This window comes from Empidonax traillii, unplaced genomic scaffold (assembly GCF_003031625.1).
Source record: "Empidonax traillii isolate 1590-97213 ecotype Southwest subspecies unplaced genomic scaffold, ASM303162v1 scaffold4:size3804566, whole genome shotgun sequence".
In the NCBI taxonomy this organism is placed as follows: domain Eukaryota; kingdom Metazoa; phylum Chordata; class Aves; order Passeriformes; family Tyrannidae; genus Empidonax; species Empidonax traillii.
Window position 1 is genome coordinate 2,543,853 of NW_020955197.1, and position 11,125 is coordinate 2,554,977.

At 37.7% G+C, this 11,125-nt stretch overlaps 1 long non-coding RNA gene across 1 annotated transcript in view; it reads right to left on the minus strand.

Moving 5' to 3' along the window:
- Nucleotides 1-324: 324 nt before the first annotated feature.
- LOC114073746 overlaps nucleotides 325-11,125 on the minus strand; it is a 14,442-nt gene continuing 3,641 nt past the window's right edge. Inside the window, exon 3 of the long non-coding RNA XR_003574382.1 lies at nucleotides 325-453. This is a non-coding gene — a long non-coding RNA (uncharacterized LOC114073746). The remainder of the gene's footprint in view (nucleotides 454-11,125) is intronic.

Below are 11,125 nucleotides of genomic sequence, written 5' to 3' on the forward strand. Positions count from 1 at the left end.
TTTTTACAGGCTCCAGCTGATATCAGTTGTTCTCAGTATTGCACAGATCAGAAGATATAGTTTTATGCACCAGAAGGTTTTCTGTAAAAATAAACTGTGGCAGAATGTAAGTATTAACCCCATCTTATAGCTAGAGAAATGAGCTCAGACAGACTAAATCTCCCATTCAACAAAGACTTAACTCTCTGCTTAACTTTCATAGGACTACTCCAGGGTTTTAAATTAAACACCAATTTAAGTGCATTGCTGGATCACAACCAAAATCACAAAATAAGTCTGTAGCAGTTTCAGGACTTGAAATGTGAGTCTCTGAGGCCTAGTTCAATGCTTTAAGTCACAGAAACATCCTTCTTCAATTTAAGTCTTAATCTGATGACTTTTCAGTAAGAAAGACACTTTCAAAAGGTTTAGAAATTGGCATGGATCAATGACATATCTGAAATTTTTCTGAATCTGTAATGAGTCTGTTGTTTTTAGAATTAAGAGGAAAAGCAAACTAGTATTTTACATTGCATCTCTCTTCCTCTGCAGGTATACAAAAATAAAAAAGAGAAGGACTGCAGATTAATTTATCTAGAAAAGCTTGTCATAAGTCTGAATATTTTCTCATTTTGTTCATTTTTTTCCCAACTGGTAGATAAGCAGAATAACATGACTTAGTGATGCTTTGTCGACATCAATTTATTTGAAGACAATCATAAAGTGTTTGAAGATAAGAAAGCAATGTTTCAACCTGCTTCACTGAGCACAATAAAGACCAATACCTTCCCTAGTACCTCCAATACAGCCTAGTATCACTGATGGGTGGTTTCTGATCAAGAATCTCTTCGGTCTGTTAGAAACCTGAACACAGCACTGAACTGCTGGATGTTTGATTTACCTGCCCCATTCTCAAGAAACACGTTGAAATTATCGCTGGTTTGTGTTTTTTTTCCCTACTGCAAAGCTATAGGCATATTTTGTGTTTGTAGAGTTCACTTTGAGAACTATCATTCTGCTCTGTTAAATGACTTCATTTCACTTTTACAATACTTATGTGATCAATGCACCTTCAGATATTCAGATGTCTCAGTAGAATGGCAGTCAAAGGCAAGGTGGTTTCTCTCAGGTACAAAGAGAGATAATTGCAGGGCAGACACAAATAGGTAGAAAAGTAGAGGGGAAAGTCAAACAAGCTGGAAAGGAATTGGTTACCTCTGATTATCAACCAGTTTTGAATGAATGGTAGATTGATTCAAGGCTAGAGAAAAAGGAGTGGGCACAATAGATAGCTCACTGTCGAAACAAAGTCAAAGTAGGAAATCCAGACTCTTGGGGTGCTTCTTCATAATATGCTATTTCAAGTGCTACTTCTAACAGCAGGCATGACTCTGGCTCCAAAACAGCTAACATCCAATGAATCAGTAACCTTTTGTTTAGTTTCACTGTGAACTGAGTAATTGTTCCAGTTTGGGGGAATAATGCCACGAAGAATAATGAAGCTCGTCATTTTGAAAGTTCACAATTTTCATTACCATAATTGCCTTTCAATTTTGTGGTCAGTGATACATATCCCCACATTACCGTATAAGTGTGCTCTTCCATTGTTTCTTCTAGTGGTCTGGGAACCAATAGCCTTTTACAGCAGATATGTTATGAATACCAGAAGAGGAAATGAGTATCCTAAAAACACTTAGTCTAATACTAAAATAATTACAGGAGCAATGTAGGGAAGAACCTTTGGATGTATGTTATTCAATATATACTTGAGGGTAATATCTAAGAGGTAAAGCTTGGAAAGTGGTCAAAAAAACCAAAGAAGTGATGTAAAACAGATACAGCTTGATATCTCATATTTAAGCATGAAGCGATAGCATGAATTAGCAAACAAAATAAAAAGGAATTCTCAATCTGGAAGAGAGATGTTGCCAGAAGCATGTCAGGAAAGAAACTCAGGAAGGAAAGAGTGGTGGTGGTGGTATGAGAATCAAGACAAAGATAAAAAGTCTTGCATCTGTGCAAAATAATAGTGCAATGAGAGTTTAAATAGCAAGAAGCAGAATTTGAACAGTAGGAAAAGAGGAGATAGGGTTTGTTACTATTTATTTTCAGTGGAGTCTTTCCTCTCCTGTCCTGCTTGTGGGCTGTTCTTTGGACTTCTAATCTCATGCAGGACACTTCTATTTCCTTTTCTGTGTGGACAGCATGAAGACACTCCTTGAATATCAGGCCCTTCAGTGCAAGACAGTGCTGAAGGTATTGCCCCTGAAATTCAGTTATCTAATTTCTTTGCTGTTACCCCCTTCCCTCCATAAGTGTTTCTTGGACTGCAGTTAGAACTGAGTGTAGCTGAGTACACTGGATGTAGGATCTGGGAAGCATAACAAACTCCCAGTACTGGGGGTTCTGGTAAACCCTGGGCCTCAGCAAACTCACTTATACCAAAAGACTAGTTAAAAACCTGCATTTCTCTATTTGAGTTGGGAGGTGTATTTTTAACTGGTCTTTAGGTTTTGGTTTTTTATGGTTTGTTGTTGTTGTTGTTGTTGTTTTTTCTCAAGCATTCCTACAGCCTTTTTTGCAATAGTTTTCATTTCTGGTGTCACTTTAATGGTCTCCAGCACCTTTTTTTCTATGAAACTTTACCCCACCAGAGTCATTTTGGAAAGAGGTGTCATACAGGGCCCAGTGTAATAGCTCTGGTTCATGTTTCTGAGCATAATGGTGGAGGGCCATGTGTGCAGCAGAAATTTATGAAAGTATATAACTGGTGGCAAGTTTAGCAATCACACTGTCCATATGGCTGACACAGGAGTACTAGGGAATGAAGGTCATGAGCAAAGTCATGCTCTGTCATGCCTTTGTTTATAAAACTCCCTGGGCTTACAATACGTGACCATACAACTGCTGAGGTGCTGCAGCCTGGGGTGTCAGGGAAATACCAGTTTCATTACGATTCTTGAAGCCTATCATGTTACACTTCAGAAGTAGTGACCAGTTTATTTAAAACAAAGAAGCTTTGACCTTTCCTCCCTTTCAAAACCAAAAACACATGAAGATAAAGTGACTCATTTCCGGCTTTAAAAAAGCTCTAAGAAATATTTTTTCCACAAGTACAGTTTTTGCACTTTCTCTTCTTCCCCCTTTGCCACCTCTTCACCCTTCCCTGCCTTTTGCATAAATATCTCATTCCCTTCTTGTCAAGGTCAACATATTTATTACTTATATTCACTGTGTAGTTCTTTTTCACTTCTAGTTTTCTTTCTTTTTTCCTCCCTTTCTCTCTTTTTATCTATGTTGTTTATAACCATGACCCTTGATCCTCCAAGTCTTAAAACAGCTTGGCTTTCAGCAGCTAAATCTGACAAGGTCAGCATTTTTCTGTTTATTCTGAGAATATTATTTACCCTCTCGGGTTTTTAAAAGCAATTCTATAAAACATTGTTTGGAAAAAAAGTTTGTAGCATTCAAAGACTTCCATAAATCTAGTGCTCAGCATAGAGTAACTTTTAATTCTTATTGCAGAACTCAGAACAATTAAGCCTGATTTTTCCTCTCTCTGCAAAACAGGCCTACACATGCCTAAACACACTAGCAACCTACTAGTAGTTAGCACAGGTTTTTGCAGTATTGTAAAATATAATGAAATCAGACATACTGTATGATCAATTAGTTCCTAGAATAACCTCATTTTTACATAACTACAACAAAGCTGTATTTATTCATTTGGGAGTTTTTATTGGAAATAAGTGTTTGTTGTGTCAGCTTTCTGTCAAAATATCAAACAATACTGTAATCTTCAGAAAGTCAGAATATGACAGAATCAATGATACAAAAACAATATATCCTTGGGCTAATACACAGATTCTTAGTAACTGTGTTAAATTTACACCCATTTAAAACAAGCCAATTTAAACAACCTCAGAAGACTTTCAAGAAGGTGATTGCTCAAACACAAGTATCCCCAAGGCCATGTTAAAAATGACACTGCAGTTAGTGCCTTTTGGGAATTGCAGAAAATTACAGATTTTCCCTCTGCAATTTCCTTTTTTCCTTTCCCTTCCTTTCCTCTTTCCTCCAGCTCTCTATTCATTGAAAACCAATGGGAATGAAACTCCGCAGTATAAGCAGAAAGTGGGGATACAAAGAATGACAGAAAAGCATCTGCAGCAAAACTGGAGGATTTCTGTGAGTGAAAAACACTGCTGTTTGAGAGTTTGCTTTAAAGGCCTTCTGCATGAGAGTTACAGAGACACAGTAAAGAAACGTGCTAGCAGCAGTTAGGTCACCAGGATGCAAAATATTTCCTCTCAGAGCAACCTGGTAAAAAAAGAGATGGATGGACAGACAGACAGAGAGAGAGAGACATACTAACTCAGAAAATCTTCCCAAAATCTCTAAGTATAGATAAGGTGCAGACTTCAAAATCCTTGGCCTCTGGAGAAAATAGTTTCAGAAGTGTTTTTATAGTGAACTTACAGGTTTTACCCAACTTGGTAGTACTCAGTTCCTCCACTTAGAATGTTTCTCAGGAGACTGAGATGTCCTCCACCATGAGAGCACAGTGCTCATCTATCTTTCATTTGCCCCTCTGTGCTTTCTACAGGGAGGTGAGATCAGCAAGAGTAAACATTTGAAGAACGGCCCTGAATTTTCCATGCTTGTTCTCAGCCTGAAGGTACATTCCTCTGGAAAGTTTAGTAAGATTCTGTTTTTCTGATTTCCAATTAGCTATGCACATAATAAAATAGTTTTCATATTTTAAGATGTTTTTCAGGGAGCTATATTTTCTGGCTTAGATAATGTCAAAACTGGCTTATTTTAGAAGAGACTGCATTCTGGAAGAATGCTTTGTTCAGTTTGAAAAAGAGGTGAAGGACAGACAAAGGAAGCTGAAACCAAATAAATGTTGCAGAGAAAATATTAAGAATATATCATTTGTCCTTGCACGGGGACTGAATTTCAGCTTGCACAGAAACTGTGTGTGACTGAGTATTTAAACATGCTGAAAAAAAGGAGGAGATGAGGGTAGTGTTTCACAAACATCCTTCTGCTAGTGATTTGCTGTGAGTTTTTGACAAATCACTGTTGTTCATTTAGTGTTAGGGTGCTCACTTCCTTTCTCACAGTGCTGTGAGGAACCATAAGGTATCTACACAAGATGGTTTCAAAATCCATTTTTTTACCACCATCATGATTCATGGCATAAAAGAAAACAATTACATCTTTAGCTGACAATTAATATGAAACCAAACTAATGCAAAAGAAAAGAAACTCCCCTTGGTAACAAGGGTTAATCCAAAACCAGGATGAGTTAACAGAAATAATTTCAGTATATTTGAATGAATGGCTTAGTTTCACATACCGCGTCCCATAAAAATCTGAGAATATATAATAAAATCTATAATGAGTCCAATTGAAAAGTTTCACAGAACCTTTCATCTAGTGGAGAAAAACTTATAGCAATAAACAAGCAAATGTTACATGCACGGTAGAGGACTAAATTCTAATTGATGTAGAAGAAAAGAATTTCACTTTAAGGGAAGCCAAGTTTTCTGCATGAAAATTTTACACTTGGAATGTTGAAATAACAAAGTTTTAGTCATTATTTCTTCATGGTCTTTTTTGAAGTGTTTTAACACTTTATACAAAAACATGGTCTAGACATGTACATGTACCAGTGGAATGAAATCATTAATAATCACTATCTAAAATGAATTACATTCCAAAAGCACAGACTAATGATTTATCTTTTTTTTCATGAGGCTGATCTCTATCAGATTGATTTATATAGTAGCCAATCATGTTTCAGTAAACACCCACATGCACATGCATCTTTAAGTGATGATAAGCTGTGATTCTCAATTTATTTTTACACCAGAAGCCAAAAAAAAAAAATTAAAAAACCACCCCAAACTGCAGGAGCACCAGTATGCTGGCCAGCAGAAAAACATGCAGAAAACCTGACTTTTTGCATTGCTCTTTACCTTCCATGTTACATGCTCGCCCCAAACTAACGTGCTGGGATACAAAAACACCTATTCTGAGTGGAGTGTTGAAAAATATATGATTTGGTACGACAGATGATAAATGATCATATTTTTTCCTTGCATGTTTATATTATTTGCTTTGGTAGAATGTGGAGGGGTTTTTTTACATTACATTATTTGCTTTGATAGTAGATGCTTTTGTTGGTAGTTGGAGTGATTGGCAGCTTCAAGCTGTTCTGTTTAATTGCCTTTACACTTTGCAAAATTCTATGTTTGGAAGACACTGTTTAACAAATAAATCAAGTGTGTAGATGTGTGTCTATGTCTGTGTATATGTGTGTATGTGCAAGAGAGACAACTGAAGAAAGAAAGAATTTCTTCAGTCAGAAGCACTACCCATTCTGTTTGCTTTTATCTGTATCTCCTTTGACTGTGCATTGGTTTGTTTCTATCTTTTTCTCATTTTCTCTCTAATGGAGCACTATGGTGTTGGTTTGGATTAGAACTATGTACAGTATCCTATTCATTTCACAGGAAGCAGGGGATATGATGGAGTCTTAGGAAAAAATAAAAAAGAATAGAGGACATTCAAAGTTCATAATTTGGTTTTGCATAAAAGGAAAACAAAAGATACACAAAAAGGGAAAAAAAAAAAAAAAAGGTCTGCATTGTATTCTTTGTTTTTCTGTGCTTTATCCTTTGGACTAGTTCTTAGAGGATGTTTTTCAGATTTTATTTCAAGTCTTAATTAAATTATTTTATCTGCCTCTTATTTCAGACCACAGTATATGGATCCTTTGGAAAGTTTATTTTTGATTTGTGTTTTACTGGCAAAGGGAAGGGAATTATGTTTTATTTATTTAAATAAGAGTTTGGAAGTGAGAGACGATGTCTACATCACATAAGCAACTGCTGCCCAAGTCTGTAAAGAGTTGCTGCAAACAAGCAATTTGAAAACCCAATGTCTAGTGACATCTTCACATCTCAAATTAACCAAGACAGCTCTGAATTTCATATTAATTTTATTTCCTGAAATTATAACGGGATGTTCAAAAGGTGTTTATTTCAGTAGTGACACTATTTTTCTTTGATTAGCAAACCTGAACAGTTTTAGGAATTTCATGAGCAGTTTTAGGGGTCTCATGAATAAATAAGCATATGTTTTAAATGGAAACATTTCTAAAAATGCTGTATAAAAATGTATTTTTCTGTACACACAAGTACAGAAATTCTCTGCAGTGAGGTATAAGGATCAGACGGAAGTTATGTTACATGGGTTTGTGTTCTGAAAATATAATAAAAATATTTCATAGGAAAGGTCCAAGAAAATCCTTTAAGCAAGCAAGGATTTCAGAAAATATTGTTTCCCCATCTCAGGTTAAATTACACACAATATTAATTGTTCAGGCTAATACTCAGCAGCTAGCTTTCTTTTTAACATTTTCATTAAATTTGTTAAAATATTTTGAGTACATTCTTTCACTATAATTTTTCCATACAAAGAAGTAAAACAGGTTAAGGAAACTCACTGGAATACCATTCAGCAGATTCCTTAAATAAGATACATAAATGACTGTGTATTTTCATTTAAAGGCTTGTCTTAATTTGATGGTATGGGCATGTTTTACATGTTTTATATGTTTAGCATGTGGATGCTGAATACCAGAGTGGACAGGATTGCGAGCTCTTTAGTTACAAGGGGTGGTGTAGTGTATTCTACTGTCTTAGTTTTATTTCATGATGAAAGTAAATTATTAAATCAGAAAGGAGAAAGATGGAATGTGAAATAAATATGATAACAAAAATCAGAGTAGGAAAAATTAGTTCACAGTTGACACAGGGGTTTTTTTCCATGAGACTATTAGGGTGTCTCTTTAATAAAACTCAATTACCACCATGTACTGATATCATACATGGAAAAATAATAAAGCAGAGGCTGATCAGTGTAACTGTGCACATTCAAATAATCTAACATGAACCACTTTGGAAGTTTACTTTAGAAAAGCAACACACAACAATGAGTACTCGTTTTTTTCAAAACACACCAACATGTCTAAGTAATTATGACATATTTAGGGTATTTCCCTTCTCATCACCCCTCAACCACCTTCCAGACTCAATAGACAGATGAGGTGAGGTGAAAGCCAATGACATAACAGAACATAGATAGCATGCATAATATATTGCATTAGTGTCCTCTGCATGACATTATAAAGCTGTAGATGTCTATTGGACAAAGAAATTAAAAACAAACATGTTTTTTCCCACAGTTAAACAGCAGAGTACAAACATGACCTGCTCATACAAATATTATCACCATGGACACAACTTGCCATCCAGCTGTATAACTGAAAAATATTTTGATCCATATGACTCCTGTGGCCTTGAACCAAAGCTTATTGAAGCCAATTAAGAATCTCGATCATCTTTAGTGAAACTGGACCTAGCCCATTAAGAGATTTTGCTCTAGGGGAGTAACTGGAGGATTTTTAAGCATGTCACTTCAATTTATCACAAAGGAGAAATACTTCCCTTCATTAACACTGTATAAGGCAGATTGCTTTTCCAATAACTTTGCTGTATGTGTCAAACTCTTTCCCTTAGCTGTCCACTGATCCTTTATACCAAAGATAAATGCAAATATAATGTAATATTACTTCTCAAAACAGTCCTTAGGAAGTCAGTGTTTCCAAAATTTGTTCACATAATTTTTCCCTGCTGCAAAGCTCATGTGGGTAGTCTATGAATGATGACAGCTAAATTAAAAGCTTTCCTATCTGAAAGGGTTAAAAAACTGGCAAAACTCAGGAAAATATAGGCTAAATAGAAGTGACAGTTATAGTCACCTTTCACATAAAAAAATCTGTAAACTATTTCCTGTTGTGTCCCATTTCAGAGCTGGAATGTACTGCAAGGATCAGGAGTGGATTAGGAAGCTAAAACGCTTCTTCATTTCTTTCATGGATGTACAAACATAACACTGGGCATGGACTTTTTACCTATGGTTGATTTAGCCTAATAACTTCTGAGTTTTTAATTGAATACAGTTCCTTAAGTATTAAAACTCAACATTACATAATATTATATATATATTTTACTAAATATGCATTACAATGACAGTCTTTGATTTTTAAAAAACTCTGTCTATATACAGTTCTGCAAATATATCCTTATGAACATGTTTTCCATGTTTTAGCTGACTGCATGCAAAATAGCTTTTCCAGGTAAGCTTAATATTGGTATGAGTTAGGAACAAAAACAGATATTGCCTTTTCATCCACAACAAGTCAGTCTCTGGTTCTTGCAGTGGTCTGCATTACTTCTCTATACAATGGTGTCTTTTCTGACCCAGGTGGTAACAACCAAGAACCTACAGTAATCTCTGATCCATACCATGCACAGGGAATTGGCTGATGTATATGATGCATCAATGGGGATCAAACTTTCGACCTCAGTGTTATATATAGCACCATGCTCTAACCAACTGAGCTAAATCTCAGGCTTGTTCAGCCTGGAAATAAGAAGGCCTCAGAATGACCTAATTACAGTCTTCCAGTACTTTAAAGGAGAAGGACCTTTTACACAGGCATGTACTGACACGACAAGTGGGAATGGTTTCAAACTGAAAGAGAGTAGATGTAAATTAGATGCTAGGAAAAATTTCTTAGTGTGAGGGTGGTGAGAGGCTGGAACAGGTTGCCCAGAGAGGCTGGAGATGTCCCATCCCTGGAAGTGTTCAAGTAGAGGTTGGATGGGACTCTGAGCAACCTGATCAAGTGAAAGGTGGCTCATGTGGCTCATGTGGCATGATGACTAGATGAACTTTAATGTCCCTTTCAACCCAAACCATTCTACAATTCTATGATTCTATGAAGATGTTGTGGGGATTTACAGATTCATTTTAACATATCTATACCCTTCCAAAAAGATACACTTTCAGAAACAAATTCTCCAAAACTTTCACACATTTGAAATCCTGGTAGATACCTTTCTTAAAACACAATCCTGAATTTTTCTTTTCCCTAGTTCAATGGTCAGTTGAATAGGAAGCCAAATATTAATCCATATTCATAGAATCATAGAATTAATGGGGTTGGAAGAGACCTCCGAGATCATCAAGTCCAACCCTTGATCCAACCCCACTGTGATTACTAGATCATGGCACTCAGTGCTACATCCAGCCTCATCTTAAAAACCTCTGGGGACAGAGAATCCACCACCTCTCTGGGCAGGCCATTCCAAATCCTGATCACTCTCTCTGTAAAGAACTTCTTTCTAATATCCAACCTAAACCTCCCCTATCAAAGCTTAAGCCCGCGCCCTCTTGTCCTAGGGCTTATTGCCTGGGAGAAGAGACCAACCCCCATGTGGTTACACGCTCCTCTCAGGTACCTGTAGAAAGTGATAAGGCCACCCCTGAGTCTCCTCTTCTCCAGACTAAACAACCCCAGCTCCCTCAGCCTCTCCTCATAGGACTTCTGCTCAAATCCCTTCAGCAGCCTGGTTGCTCTTCTCTGAACCTGCTCCAGCCCCTCAATATCCTTCCTGAACTGAGGGGCCCAGAGCTGAACACAATACTCAAGGTGTAGCCTCACCAGTGCTGAGTACAGGGGAAGGATCACTTCCCTGCTCCTGCTGGCCACACTGTTCCTGATCCAGGCCAGGATGCCATTGGCCTTCTTGGCCACCTGGGCACACTGCTGGCTCATGTTCAGCCTCCTGTCGATCAGCACCCCCAGATCCCTTTCTGCCTGGCTGCTCTCCAGCCACTCTGTGCCCAGCCTGTAGCACTGCAGGGGCTTGTTGTGGCCAAAGTGCAGGACCCGGCACTTGGCCTTGTTGAACTTCATCCCACTGGAGTCAGCCCATCTCTCCAGTCTATCCAGATCCCTCTGCAGAGCCCAGCTGATCAACACTCCCTCCCAACTTGGTGTCATCTGCAAATTTGCTAATGATGGACTCAATTTCCTCATCTAAATCATCGATAAAGATGTTAAACAGGACTGGGCCCAGCACTGATCCCTGGGGAACACCACTGGTGACCGGCTGCCAGCTGGATGCAGCCCCATTCACCAGCACTCTCTGGGCCCGGCCCTCCAGCCAGTTCCTGACCCAGCACAGAGTGCCCCTGTCCAAGCCATGGGCTGCAGCTTTTC